The sequence below is a fragment of the Canis lupus genome, chromosome 31 (genome assembly GCF_011100685.1).
Source record: "Canis lupus familiaris isolate Mischka breed German Shepherd chromosome 31, alternate assembly UU_Cfam_GSD_1.0, whole genome shotgun sequence".
In the NCBI taxonomy this organism is placed as follows: domain Eukaryota; kingdom Metazoa; phylum Chordata; class Mammalia; order Carnivora; family Canidae; genus Canis; species Canis lupus.
This window is the reverse complement of record NC_049252.1, coordinates 13,129,612-13,142,843: the sequence shown is the minus strand read 5'-3', so window position 1 is coordinate 13,142,843 and position 13,232 is coordinate 13,129,612.

Genomic DNA, 13,232 nt, shown 5'->3' with positions numbered 1-13,232 from the left:
TTCTGTGGCCAAGTTCAAAAAGAGTGTTGCCTGTGTTCTCCTCTAGGATTTTGATGGAATCTTGTCTCACATTTAGATCTTTCATCCATTTTGAGTTTATCTTTGTGTATGGTGAAAGAGAGTGGTCTAGTTTCATTCTTCTGCATGTGGATGTCCAATTTTCCCAGCACCATTTATTGAAGAGACTATCTTTTTTTCCAGTGGATAGTCTTTCCTGCTTTGTTGAATATTAGTTGACCATAAAGTTCAGGGTCCACTTCTGGGTTCTCTATTCTGTTCCATTGATTTATGTGTCTATTTTTCTGCCAGTACCACACTGTCTTGATGACCACAGCTTTGTAGTACAACCTGAAATCTGGCATTGTGATGCCCCCAGCTATGGTTTTCTTTTTTAATATTCCCCTGGCTATTCGGGGTCTTTTCTGATTCCACACAAATCTTAAGATGATTTGTTCCAACTCTCTGAAGAAACTCCATGGTATTTTGATAGGGATTGCATTAAACGTGTATATTGCCCTGGGTAACATTGACATTTTCACAATATTAATTCTGCCAATCCATGAGCATGGAATATTTTTCCATCTCTTTGTGTCTTCCTCAATTTCTTTCAGAAGTATTCTGTAGTTTTTAGGGTATAGATCCTTTACTTCTTTGGTTAGGTTTATTCCTAGGTATCTTATGCTTTTGGGTGCAATTGTAAATGGGATTGACTCCTTAATTTCTCTTTCTTCAGTCTCATTATTAGCGTATAGAAATGCCACTGATTTCTGGGCATTGATTTTGTATCCTGCCACACTGCCGAATTTCTATATGAGTTCTAGCAATCTTGGGGTGGGGTCTTTTGGGTTTTCTATGTACAGTATCATGTCATCTACAAAGAGGGAGAGTTTGACTTCTTCTTTGCCAATTTGAATGCCTTTTATTATTATTATTTTTTTGTTGTTGTTGCATGATTGCTGAGGCTAGGACTTCTAGTACTATGTTGAATAGCAGTGGTGAGAGTGGACATCCCTGTCTTGTTCCTGATCTTAGGAGAAAGGCTCCCAGTGCTTCCCCATTGAGAATGATATTTGCTGTGGGCTTTTTGTAGATGGCTTTTAAGATGCTGAGGAATGTCCCCTCTATCCCTACACTCTGAAGAGATTTGATCAGGAATGGATGCTGTATTTTGTCAAATGCTTTCTCTGCATCTATTGCGAGGATTATATGGTTCTTGTTTTTTCTCTTGCTGATATGATCTATCACATTGATTGCTTTACGAGTGTTGAACCAACCTTGCATCCTGGGGATAAATCCCACTTGGTCATGATGCATAATCTTCTTAATGTATTGTTGGATCCTACAGGCTAGTATCTTGGTGAGAATTTTTGCATCTTTGTTCATCAGGGATATTGGTCTGTAATTCTCCTTTTTGGTGGGGTCTTTGGTTTTGGAATTAAGGTGATGCTGGCCTCATAGAACGAGTTTGGAAGTACTCCATCTCTTTCTATCTTTCCAAACAGCTTTAGTAGAATAGGTATGTTTTCTTCTTTAAACGTTTGGAAGAATTCCTCTGGGAAGCCATCTGGCCCTGGACTTTTGTGTCTTGGGAGGTTTTTGATGACTGCTTCAATTTCCTCCTTGGTTATCGGCCTGTTCAGGTTTTCTGTTTCTTCCTTTTCCATTTTTGGTAGTTTGTGGTTTTCCAGAAATGTGTCCATTTCTTCTAGATTGCCTAATTTATTGGAATATAGCTGCTCATAATAAGTTTTTAAAATCGTTTGTATTTCCTTGGTATTGGTGGTGATCTCTCCTTTCTCATTCATGATTTTATTAATTTGAGTCTTTTCTCTCTTCTTTTTAATAAGGCTAGCTAATGGTTTATCTATCTTATTAATTCTTTCAAAGAACCAACTCCTGGTTTTGTTCATCTGTTCCACATTTCTTCTGGTCTCTATTTCATTGAGTTCTGCTCGAATCTTTATTCTCTTCTTCTGCTGGGTGTAGGATCTATTTGCTGTTTTTTTCTCCAGCTCCTTTACGTGCAAGGTTAGCTTTTGTATTTGAGTTCCTTCCAGGTTTTGGATGGATGCTTGTATTGCAATGTATATCCCCCTCAGGACTGTTTTTGCTGTATGCCAAAGATTTTGAACGGTTGTATCTTCATTCCCATTAGTTTCCATGAATCTCTTTAATTCTTCCCTAATTTCCTGGTTGACCCTTTCGTCTTTTAGCAGGATGGTCCTTAACCTCCACGTGTTTAAAATCCTTCCAAACTTCTTGTGATTTAGTTCTAATTTCAAAGCATTATGGTCTGAAAATATGAAGGGTATGATCCCAATCTTTTGGTATCAGTTAAGACCTGATTTGTGACCCAGTATGTGGTCTATTCTGGAGAAAGTTCCATGTGCACTTGAGAAGAATGTGTACTCAGTTGCGTTTGGATGTAAAGTTGTGTAAATATCTGCGAAATCCATCTGGTCCAGTGTATCATTTAAAGCTCTTGTTTCTTTGGAGATGTTGTGCTTAGAAGACCTGTCAATTGTAGAAAGCGCTATATTCAAGTCACCAAGTATAAGTATATTATTATCTAAGTATGTTTTAATTTTGGTTATTAATTGATTGATATACTTGGTAGCTTCCACATTCGGGGCATAAATATTGATGATTGTTAGGTCCTCTTGTTGGATAGATCCTTTATGATATAGCGTCCCTCTTCATCTCTTACTACAGTCTTTGGGATAAACTTTATCTAATATAAGGATGGCTACCCCTACTTTCTTTTGAGGACCATTTGAATGGTAAATGGTTCTCCAACCTTTTATTTTCAGGCTGTAGGTGTCCTTCTGTCTAAAATGAGTCTCTTGTAGACGACAAATAGATGGGTCCTGCTTTTTTATCCAGTCTGAAACCCTGCGCCTTTTGATGGGGTCATTAAGCCCATTCACGTTCAGAGTTACTATTGAAAGATATGAATTTAGTGTCATCGCAATGCCTATTCAGTCCCTGTTTTTGTGGATTGTTTCCTTGGACTTCCTCTTTCTTTTAAGGGTCCCCCTTAATATTTCTTGCAGAGCTGAAAGGGTTGCCCTTTCTCCACATCCTCTCCAACATTTGTGGTTTCTGCCTATCTTGGAAGCTCTTTATCTCTCCTTCTATTCTGAATGAGAGACTTGCTCGATAAAGTATTCTTGGCTGCATGTTCTTCTCATGTAGGACCCTGAATATATCCTGCCAGACCTTTCTGGCCTGCCAGGTCCTTGTGGAGAGGTCTTCTGTTATCCTAATACTTCTCCCCATAAAGGTTAGGGATTTCTTGTCTCTAGTTGCTTTAAGGATCTTTATCTTTGGAATTTGCAAGTTTCACTATTAAATGTCCAGGTGTTGAGCGGTTTTTATTGATTTTGGGGGGGAGGGGGATCTCTCTATCTCCTGGATCTGAATGCCTGTTTCCCTTCCCAAGTTAGGGAAATTCTCAGCTATGATTTGTTCAAATATGGTTTCTGGACCTCTGTCCCTTTCCACACCCTCGGGAACCCCAATTAAACATAGATTTTTCCTTCTGAAGCTGTCATTTATTTCCATTAACCTATCCTCATGATCTTTTGTTTTTCTCCTTTTTCCTCAGTTTCCTTCCTTGCCATCAACTTGTCTTCTATGTCACTCACTCGTTCTTCTACCTTGTTAACCCTCGTCATTAGGACCTCCAGTTTGGATTGCATCTCATTTAATTGATTTTTAATTTCGGCCTGATTAGATCCAAATTCTGCAGTCATGAAGTCTCTTGAATCCTTTATGCTTTTTTCCAGAGCCACAAGTAGCTTTATAATTCTGCTTCTGAATTGGCTTTCTGACATTGAATTGTAATCCAAATTTTGTAACTCTGTAGGAGAGAGGACTGTTTCTGATTCTTTGTTTTGTGGTGAGTTTTTCCTTCTAGTCATTTTGCTCAGTGCAGAGTGGCCAAAAACAAGTCGTACTGGAAAAAGGAGAAAAAGAGAAAAAGGGGAAAAAAAGGGGGGGGGGGGAGGGGGACAAACCGAAAACAAAAAAACAAGGGGGAGTATCCTCTGATTCTATATACTGTAAATTCCTCGACTTCCCCTGAAACTTCCCAGTGCTGTTTGGTCAATAACTTGCTTTTCCCCTGTCCTTCCAACTGGTCTTCTGGGGGAGGGGCCTGCTGTGCTGATTCTCAGGTGTGTGCACCTGGGGGAGCTGCCCTGCCCCTTGCCAGGTGCACGGCTCAGTGGGAGCCTTTTATCCTGTGAGGCCCCTGCTCAGTCCCAGGTACAAGGTGACACCAGGAGGAACACCACCACTGGCGGCGGCCAGCCCTCCAGCCCTGGAGTCAGCTCCCGCAGTAACTATAGCAGCTCCCAGTCTGCAGGGGCCTGGATGCTCTGGGGCTAGGCGCCGTTCTGCACAGCTGGGGCGCCCGGTGGCAGGAGCATCCTCGCTGTCCTGTGTCCTCCTGGCCTCCGCCTGTCCCAGGAGGGAACGAAGATCCTGGGCTGTGTCCACTGGGTGTCCTGGGCTCCGGGGCCCGTGCCTCTGGAATCGTGTTCTCAGCCGCGCAGCCCCCTCTGCAGAGCCACCTCCGAGCTGCTCCCGAGCCCCGCCGTGCACGCTGCTGCCCTTTAGGGAGCTCGGTCGTGGGGTGTGGCCGCTCTCCCCAGGGCGCAGGTGTCTGTTAGTGCCCCTGGGAGCCCGAGGGCATCCCGCCCTCCTGGGGTCCTGCTCCAACTCCCTGCGAGGCCTTTCTTTCTAGGAAGATTGGTGAAGCTCCTGCTTCTCTGGGACGGGGCTCTCCTGTCCTGGAGGCACTCGCCCTGGCCTTGCCCGGCTCCTTGCGGGGCCCCTCCCCCTGGGATGCCTTTTTATTTATTTATTTGTTCTGTCTTCCCACCTTGATAGAAGCATGAACTCTTCTCACTGTAGCATTCCAGCTGTTCTCTCTTTAAATCTCAGACTGAATTCGTAGGTTTTCAAGGATGATTTGAAAGTTATCTAGGTAAGTTGGTGGGAACAGGTGACTTGGGGACCCTACTCTCCCGCCACCTTGCCCCGCCTCCATCCAATCTGATTAAAGGTAATTAATGTTGCTTATTGTAAAGGCACTAGTATGAAGGAGGCACTATTAGTCCATTGATTGCAATGGCAAAATTGTGACTGAAATTATTACTTGAAATCACCTATGATTAAATACCCTAGAAGGCAAGGTTGGCCTATAACTAAGTAGCTCCTGCCATATTTTAGTGAAATAGGTGTAGAAAAAGATTGGTTACTTTAAAGTGCACTAAGAATCTGAAGAAAGAAAATGATGAGGTTGGTGAACCTTACATTCCCATCTCAAAGTCTGCATAAAGGACAAGAAAGCAACTACCCTACATGAAACCCTTGTCTCCTGGAACTTCCAGGATGTTTTTAAAACCATATCTGCAGTTTAATTCTGTGGATGGTTGAATTAAAAAGCAAATTGAATTCACAGAACAACAAGATGTCTTATGTTAAAATTAGGTCATCAACTAGGAAAGAGTGGGACCCTGAAAATTGGAACAGGGACACATGGGCAGTTTCCAAAGAAGCTCAGGACCTTGAACCTTTAAGTTTTGCTAACTAAGAGCAGCCTCCCTCCCCTGTCAGAAGCTAGATACCCCTTGCTTGGAGTAGCTGTAATGGCCTCACCTGAGGTCACTGCCTTGTAGGGAACTGCTGATCTTTTTCAACATTTCCTCACTTACCACCTCTTATTGCTTGTAGGTCTACATTCAGACTCAAGTAGGTGCCAGGGTTCAACTGTGAAGTGTGACCTAAGAGGAAAGAGACATCACACACATCAAAGTAATGCAAAATTTTATCAATTTATATTGAGATAAACCTAAGAACTATGTGTGAAAATGGATATTTGGTCAGGGTAAAGGAATATACTGTTGGATTGGCTTGAATCTATTTATATGAAGCACTAAGCAGAGACTTTGTATTCAATTGTTGGCTATGAAGGCTAGGAGCAGCTATAAAAGTTTTGTTTCATTATCTGAAACTTGGACTCACATGTGGCCAACACTGAACAATGTTGATATGCCAGAACTTGCTTGGTATACCATATAAGGAGTTTCCAAAAGTTTAGGGAGATTGCAATTCTGGAATAGATTTACTATGTAAGACATGCTCATTCACCTACTATGTCTACTGAAGAGTCCAGAAAATACTCCCTTTATCAAATCCTTGGGAAACATATTAATGAAGTCATCACCAACATTCTTGAAGAACTCTTGTGGCTATTCTCTGTGCATCAGAAATGACAATGGGAAATGCTATTCTCGAACAGGTTCCCAGAATTCAATGGGAATAATATGATCACAGAGAGGTAAGGGGCATGTAGTAGCATCACTGAAGTAGCGGAGATAAGGTGGGCATGGTTACATTAATGGCACCATAGCCAAAGTCAAAGTAACTGGAAGATGTGATCTTTGGCAACATCTAATTGCTATGGTATCCCAGGACTGAAATAGCTAAGTAGCCAATTAAAGAAGAAAAGATTGTTAATCTGATAAATGGGAGTTCAACTTGAATGACCAAAATGAAGAGTCATGGGCCCTTGGCCAATTCCAAAAATGCGAGAGTTTGTAGCCCCAGGGCCACCTGAATGAAGGGGAGGCTAAGAAGCTGAAGAAAGCTCCCAATAATGTGGTGGAAGTATAAATATTCTAAATCATAACCTTTCCCTAAAGAGACTGCTGTCCATTTACCAAGGTGCTTGTGCATTGGGAGAAGGGATCTAAGTGAGCACTTCAGATTAATAATAGACACTGTATCTTCACTAATTCCTAGGGACACAGGAATGCTGTTATGGTGCATCAGGAAGAGTAGGAATTTACGCGTCAGATAATTAATAGTTTTGGGTTAGGTCCATCTTAACTGGATTCTATTCCCAGCAACTTCTGTCCTTCTGAAATAGTTTTATTTTTGACTTTTTGTTAGACTGCCTCAGCCCCCTCTGATTTCTTGCAACACCTTTGTTCTCATGTCCTTTTGTACTCATCCATGTATTGAAGCCAGTGGAGCCTTCTGTCTCGCCAGTTGTTCTCAGATCTACCTGGAGAAGATTCCAGATTGAAATCTTCTCACTTTATGTATATTTATTGGTAATTTGTTTTCTGGAGGTCTTAGGACACACAGATTTTCCCTTTTAACTTGCTATCTACTCACATCTGCAAAATCTGCCAAGCCTTGCCAAAATATTGTGGTTCCCCATAGTTTTGTTCCATCTACTTGTACTTTGTATTTTATGAGAATGTCTTGTCACTTAGTTTGTCAAAAAACACTGTCTATTGGTTTTTCTTAGCCATTTTTGTTGATTTTTAAATGAAAAACATCTGGGAATGTTTCCAAAACTCTATTTATCTTACCCAAGCCATAAACCTACTCTTTACAACATTTTATTACTCCACTGTCCTCTTCTACATTGCAACTATCTACCCCTACTACATTGTCTTGTCTTTTTATTCATGTTAGGGAATCTCCTGATGGATAGAATTTTTAATTTAATGTGATTGAATTTATCAAAAATTTCCTTCATGTGTAATTTTTTCTATTAAGAAATCCCTTGTTATGCCAGGATCTTAACAATATTCTTCTCTATACTATATTCTAAAAGATTATAGACTTCTGTGATTTAGCCATCATGGAATAGCTGATAACAGAATAAATTTCCCGTGAAAAATAACCATAACTGGATAGAAATATTTGAAGCAACTCATTTCAGTGTTTGGATGATGGACAGTACAGTGTTGCAGTAATTGAGGGCAGTAGATAAGCTTTTTTCTTGGAGACATTTTCAAAATATGGGGCAAAGGAAGTGCAACCCAAGTAAAGAGTAGTTGTCTTACTGTGGAATTCCCAGTACTACTAAAGGCATACTAAAGTTCCAAACTGTTAAACTTAGACAATTTTTGTTTTTCAAAGAAATGGAATGACTGCTTTGAAAATGATTCCTATTTTTAAACTCAATCTTTTTAGTGTTTGCTAGTCTGAACTTTTTAAATCTGACACAATAAATTTATTTTAAATTCAATTAACATAGTGTATTATTAATTTCAGAGGTAGAGCTCAGTGATTAGCTGTATATAATAACCAGTGCTCATCACATCACATGCCCTCCTTAAATGCCCATCACTCAGTTACCCCATCCCACCACCCTTCTCCTCCAGCAACCCTGTTTGTTTCCTATGGTTAAGAGTCTTATTGTCTTCCTCACTGCTTAGGTTTTGTTTTATTTTTCCCTCCCTTCCTCTGAATTTTAATTCTATGTGGTGTATGGAAGTGTTAGCACACCATAATTTTTGTAATTATTACCAGGGATGGGGGCTATTATCATTAGTACTTCAAGACTCAGTTTTATGATATAAGCACACTAGCCTCCAAAAGGCAGACTAGATAAAAATCTAGCTATTTTTCACTTAAAATACATTATTTTTAATATTTTTATTTTCCCTCCCTTCCCTTATGTTCATCTGTTTTCTTAAATTCCATATATATGTGAAATCGTATCATCTTTCTGATTGACCCTGTTTTGCTTAGCATAATACCCTCTAGTTCCAACCACATTACTTGCAAATGGTAAGATTTCATTTGTCATGGCTAAGTAACATTCCATTGTATATGAGCATATATATATATATATATATATATACGCCACATTGTGTGTGTGTGTATATATCACATCTTCTTTATCCATTCATCTGTTGATGGACATTTGAGCTCTTTCCATATTTTGGCTATTGTGGACATTGCTGCTATAAACATTGGGTGCAGGTGTCCCTTGAAATCACTATCCTTTTATAAATACCTAGTAGTGCAATTGCTGGGTTCAAAGGTAGTTCTAGAAGATATATTATTTTTGTTAACAACTGAGTTATGTTGCTATTTTATCATTTTAGAATATCATAAATTTTTTTTCCATTTCAATTTCTAATATGGTAAATAGCAATAGATATAACTTGTCCAAACAATAGCTCTGTTCGGTCCTCAATAATTTTCGAGTGTGAAGACGTCCTGAAACCAAAAAGGCTGAGAGCTACAATTCATTCCATTCCAATAGTATTCAATTAGAAAACTCAAAGTTGGAAAGAGAGGTTCATTCACAAACACCATAAAAAAACATTAAAACACATTCAGATACCTAGAATTAAAGACAAATGAAAATAATTTTAAAACTCCAAGTAAAGAAACTATGAGCCTAATAAAAGGACAGACAATATTCTTTGGGGTAGGAAGAGTTAATATTGTGAAGAAACCATGATTTCTCAATATGCAAATCTATGTAGGCCAAAATAATTACAATCAAAATGCCAATAAAACTTTTATTTGAAGTAAGATTAAATAAATCTAAAGATTATAAGAGTATAGAAAATTCTGGAAAAAAAATTAGTATTAAAGGTGTATGTGCCAGGGAGCAACAGCTGATGCATTAGATAGGAAAATGTTTATTAGTTATAAAATATTTTAAATCAATGTTAAAACAACAGTGATTAAATTAGTAATGACAGCTGAATAGACAAAAACATAAATGGAACTCTATAAATGTTAAATATAAAAATTTATTATCTAGTGGAGTTTACATTTTATATCAGTAAAAGAGGAATTATTTTATAAATGGTATTAGACAACTAGATATTCTTGGCAGAAATTTATTAATCTTTACCTCACTCCTTAAATTAATATAATTTCCAACTGCAGTAGGAACTGACATAAAAAATAAATCATAAAAATATCAGAAGAAAACATGGATGAGGATTTTTATAATTTTGGACAGGGAAAATTCTTTGTAGACAGAATATCAGGCAGAAATTATAAAGCAGGTCAACAGATTTGATTACATAAAATAAAAGTCATAAAACAATATTATAAGCAAGCTTAAAATAAATGACAGAAGGAAAATTTTTGCAATGTTCATAACAAAGAATTAATGATTCCTAATATAAGCTACTGTAAATTTGGACATGCAGGCCCCCACAAAAGTGCAGAGTATAAGCAGTTAATTACACACAATAAATACAAATATCTATTAACATATTAAAAATTTTCACCTTCACCAAAAATAAAAATAATACAATAAACTGTCACTGAAAACAAAAAAAATTAAAAACTGATAATATTCAATGTTGAACCTGTAGAAATAGACTCTCATGCTCTAGTGGTGGCAGTATAATCAGATAGCTTTGGTGAAGGTCCATTTGACAATTTAGCCAAAATTTTAGACATATGTTTTAGATGTACAGAAGGATTATCATTAAAATGTCAAAGTGTCTAATTTCAGGTAGATGGACTTGCGTGGGTTATTACTCTTGTTTTACAAAATCTTATGTATGTACACCTGGTAGATTATGTATGTGGCAGGCATGCAAAAAAAAAAAAAAAAGAAAAAAGAAAAAAATGAAGAAGAAAATAAAAATATATATGTGAATGAATGTCTGGGAGTGAATTCCTTCTGCTACTGATTTTAAAAAGTACAAATGGATCATTAAAAGGTTTCATTTGATAGAAAGAGCAACATGATTCCAATTAGAACTAGTACATTTACCCTTGAGGTCCCAGAGACAGTCTACATATACATTCCTGAATATTTGGAATTTTAGGGATGAACATCTTTGGACAGAAAGGAATTTTCATAAGGAAACTAAAGTGTTCTTTACCTATTGTCTCTCAGCTCCAATTCCACCCTTCTATCCTTTGCTCTGTGATGCTGGGGTTGGGACTCCAAAAATTGCATTTTCCTGACCCCTTGACTGCTACATTCCATTTAGGTTCTGCCAGTAAGTACTAGAGGGAAGTGGAAGGTAGGAAAAGGAAAACAAAAAGAAAAACAAAAAAAGGGAAAGGAAAGCAAGATTTACTTCGTCTTTGACTTCTGTCTTTGCTTGCCAATCTTACCAGTGTTGACTTAATAATGCCAGCTGATTCCAGTCTTCAACTACTTTCAGAACATCTAGAACTATCTTCACTACATCCCTTAGAATAGCAAGACCAGATAGGTGGTGAACCATCTTGGAGGTTTATGCATCAAGTCCACAGCGACCCCTATTTGGGAGCTCCAAGGTTCTGGTTACCCCAACTTTCCCTTTTGTTTCTTCACTTCTAGGGATAGTGGCTACATCCTGCAGTTAGATCTCTGGGTTGTCCTCTACCACATCTCGTTTGTTGAAATACCTGTGGGCTCTCCTGACAGAGACGTGCTGTGAGAAGGGCTAGTTTAAAAAGCAGATGCAGTAAAGTGGTTAATGGGAAGATCAAGATAAAAAGACATAAATACCGGACACCTGGGTGGCTCTGCGGTTGGGCATCTGCCTTTGACTCAGGTTGTGATCCCGAAGTCCTGGGATGGAGTCCCACATCAGGCTCCCTGCATGGAGCCTGCTTCTCCCTCTGCCTATGTTCCTGCCCCATTCTCTCATGAATAGATACATGAAATAAAAAAAATTTTAAAAGACAAATACTAAAGACTGGTTTGCTCAGGTTAGTACTCTAAAGGTGTTCGATGTTCTCGTGTTGTCAATAAAGGAAGATGTCAATATCAGTGAGGGTCTTCGGCAGCTCTGTACTTTGTGGTAATGGAAATGTTCTAAAACATGTTATCCAATATGTTGGATATAACACAGTAGTCTCATGAGTCTATTGAGCATTTGAAGTGTGGCTAGTATGACTAAGTAATTTTAACTTTATTTGGTTTAAATTTAAAGAGTCACATACGGCTGGTGGTTATATCAAACGATGAGGGTCAAAGATAGCTGGCTAGGGAATCCCTGGGTGGCTCAGCGGTTTAGGGTCTGCCTTCAGCCCAGGGCATGATCCTGGAGTCTTGGGATCGAGTCCCACGTCAGGCTCCCTGCCTGGAGCCTGCTTCTTCCTCTGCCTGTGTCTCTGCCTCTCTCTCTATCTCTCTCTCTCTGTGTCTTTCATGCATAAATAAATAAAATCTTAAAAAAAAAAAAAAAAAAAGATGGCTGGCTAGAAAACCAGAGAACCTGTAAGACTACTCTTCAATTAAGTTGCCAGTTAATTTAACAGATGCTAAGGTTACAAAAACAGGATACTAAAAACAAACAAACAAACAAACAAACAAAACAGGATAGTATCTCTCTCTAAGGAGCCCAGCAATCAAAGACAAACATATAAAACCTCTTTGATAGATTGTTCTGCCAACAGTATAGAAGATGGGCTATAAGGGGAAAGATCAATGACAAAGAGGCCAGTGTATATCAACTGTATTTCAATTAAAACAAAGAGCTGACAGAGGGCCATTAATGACCAAATCTAATTGTCCAAATTAAGAGATGAGAGATCTCATCAGCATAGTAGTGAAGAAATGCATGAGCAAGGTATTAACAATTTTGACCTGTTGACACTTGGTCATCAAGGGGAAATAAAAGTAGAATTAAGAATAATTCCCCAAAGGGATCCCTGGGTGGCGCAGCGGTTTAGCGCCTGCCTTTGGCCCAGGGCGCGATCCTGGAGACCCAGGATCGAATCCCACTTCGGGCTCCCGGTGCATGGAGCCTGCTTCTCCCTCTGCCTATGTCTCTGCCTCTCTCTCTCTCTGTGTGTGTGACTATCATAAATAAATAAAAATTAAAAAAAAACTTTAACAACAAAAAGAATAATTCCCCATGTCTGGATTATTATATCATTCACCAAGGGAATATAAGATAATTAGGTCTGGGAAGAGGTGATGAATGCAGTGTATGTGCAAAGTTTGAAATACCTGTGAAATATCCAAGTCTGTATGTTGACCAGACAACTGGAAACATATATGGATCTAAAATGCACGAGGTTGGTTTGGTTAGAAATTAGAGACACAGGCTTGTGAATCATCAGCATGTAGGCAGTACAAGAAGATAAACTAGTAGACACAACTATCCAGGAAAGGTGAAGAGTTAGAGGGCCAAGTACAGAACCCTGACAACACTCATGTTTTAAGGAGTAGGATAAAAAAGAAATGATACAGAATGCAGGTAAGGAATGAGAGTAGTCCAAAGAAGCCTGTCTCAGGAAGGCAGATTCTGAAAATCAGGAGTAATCAATAGCGACAAGTTTTTGTAAAAAAAAAAAAAAGTCTGACAATTATTGAACACTATGTGGCAGATATTTTCTAAGAATTTTATATATAGAAACCCATTTAAACTTTTAAGGTCCTATAAAGTAGGTTATACTATAATCCCATTTTCTAGATGAAGAAACACGGAAAGACAGAA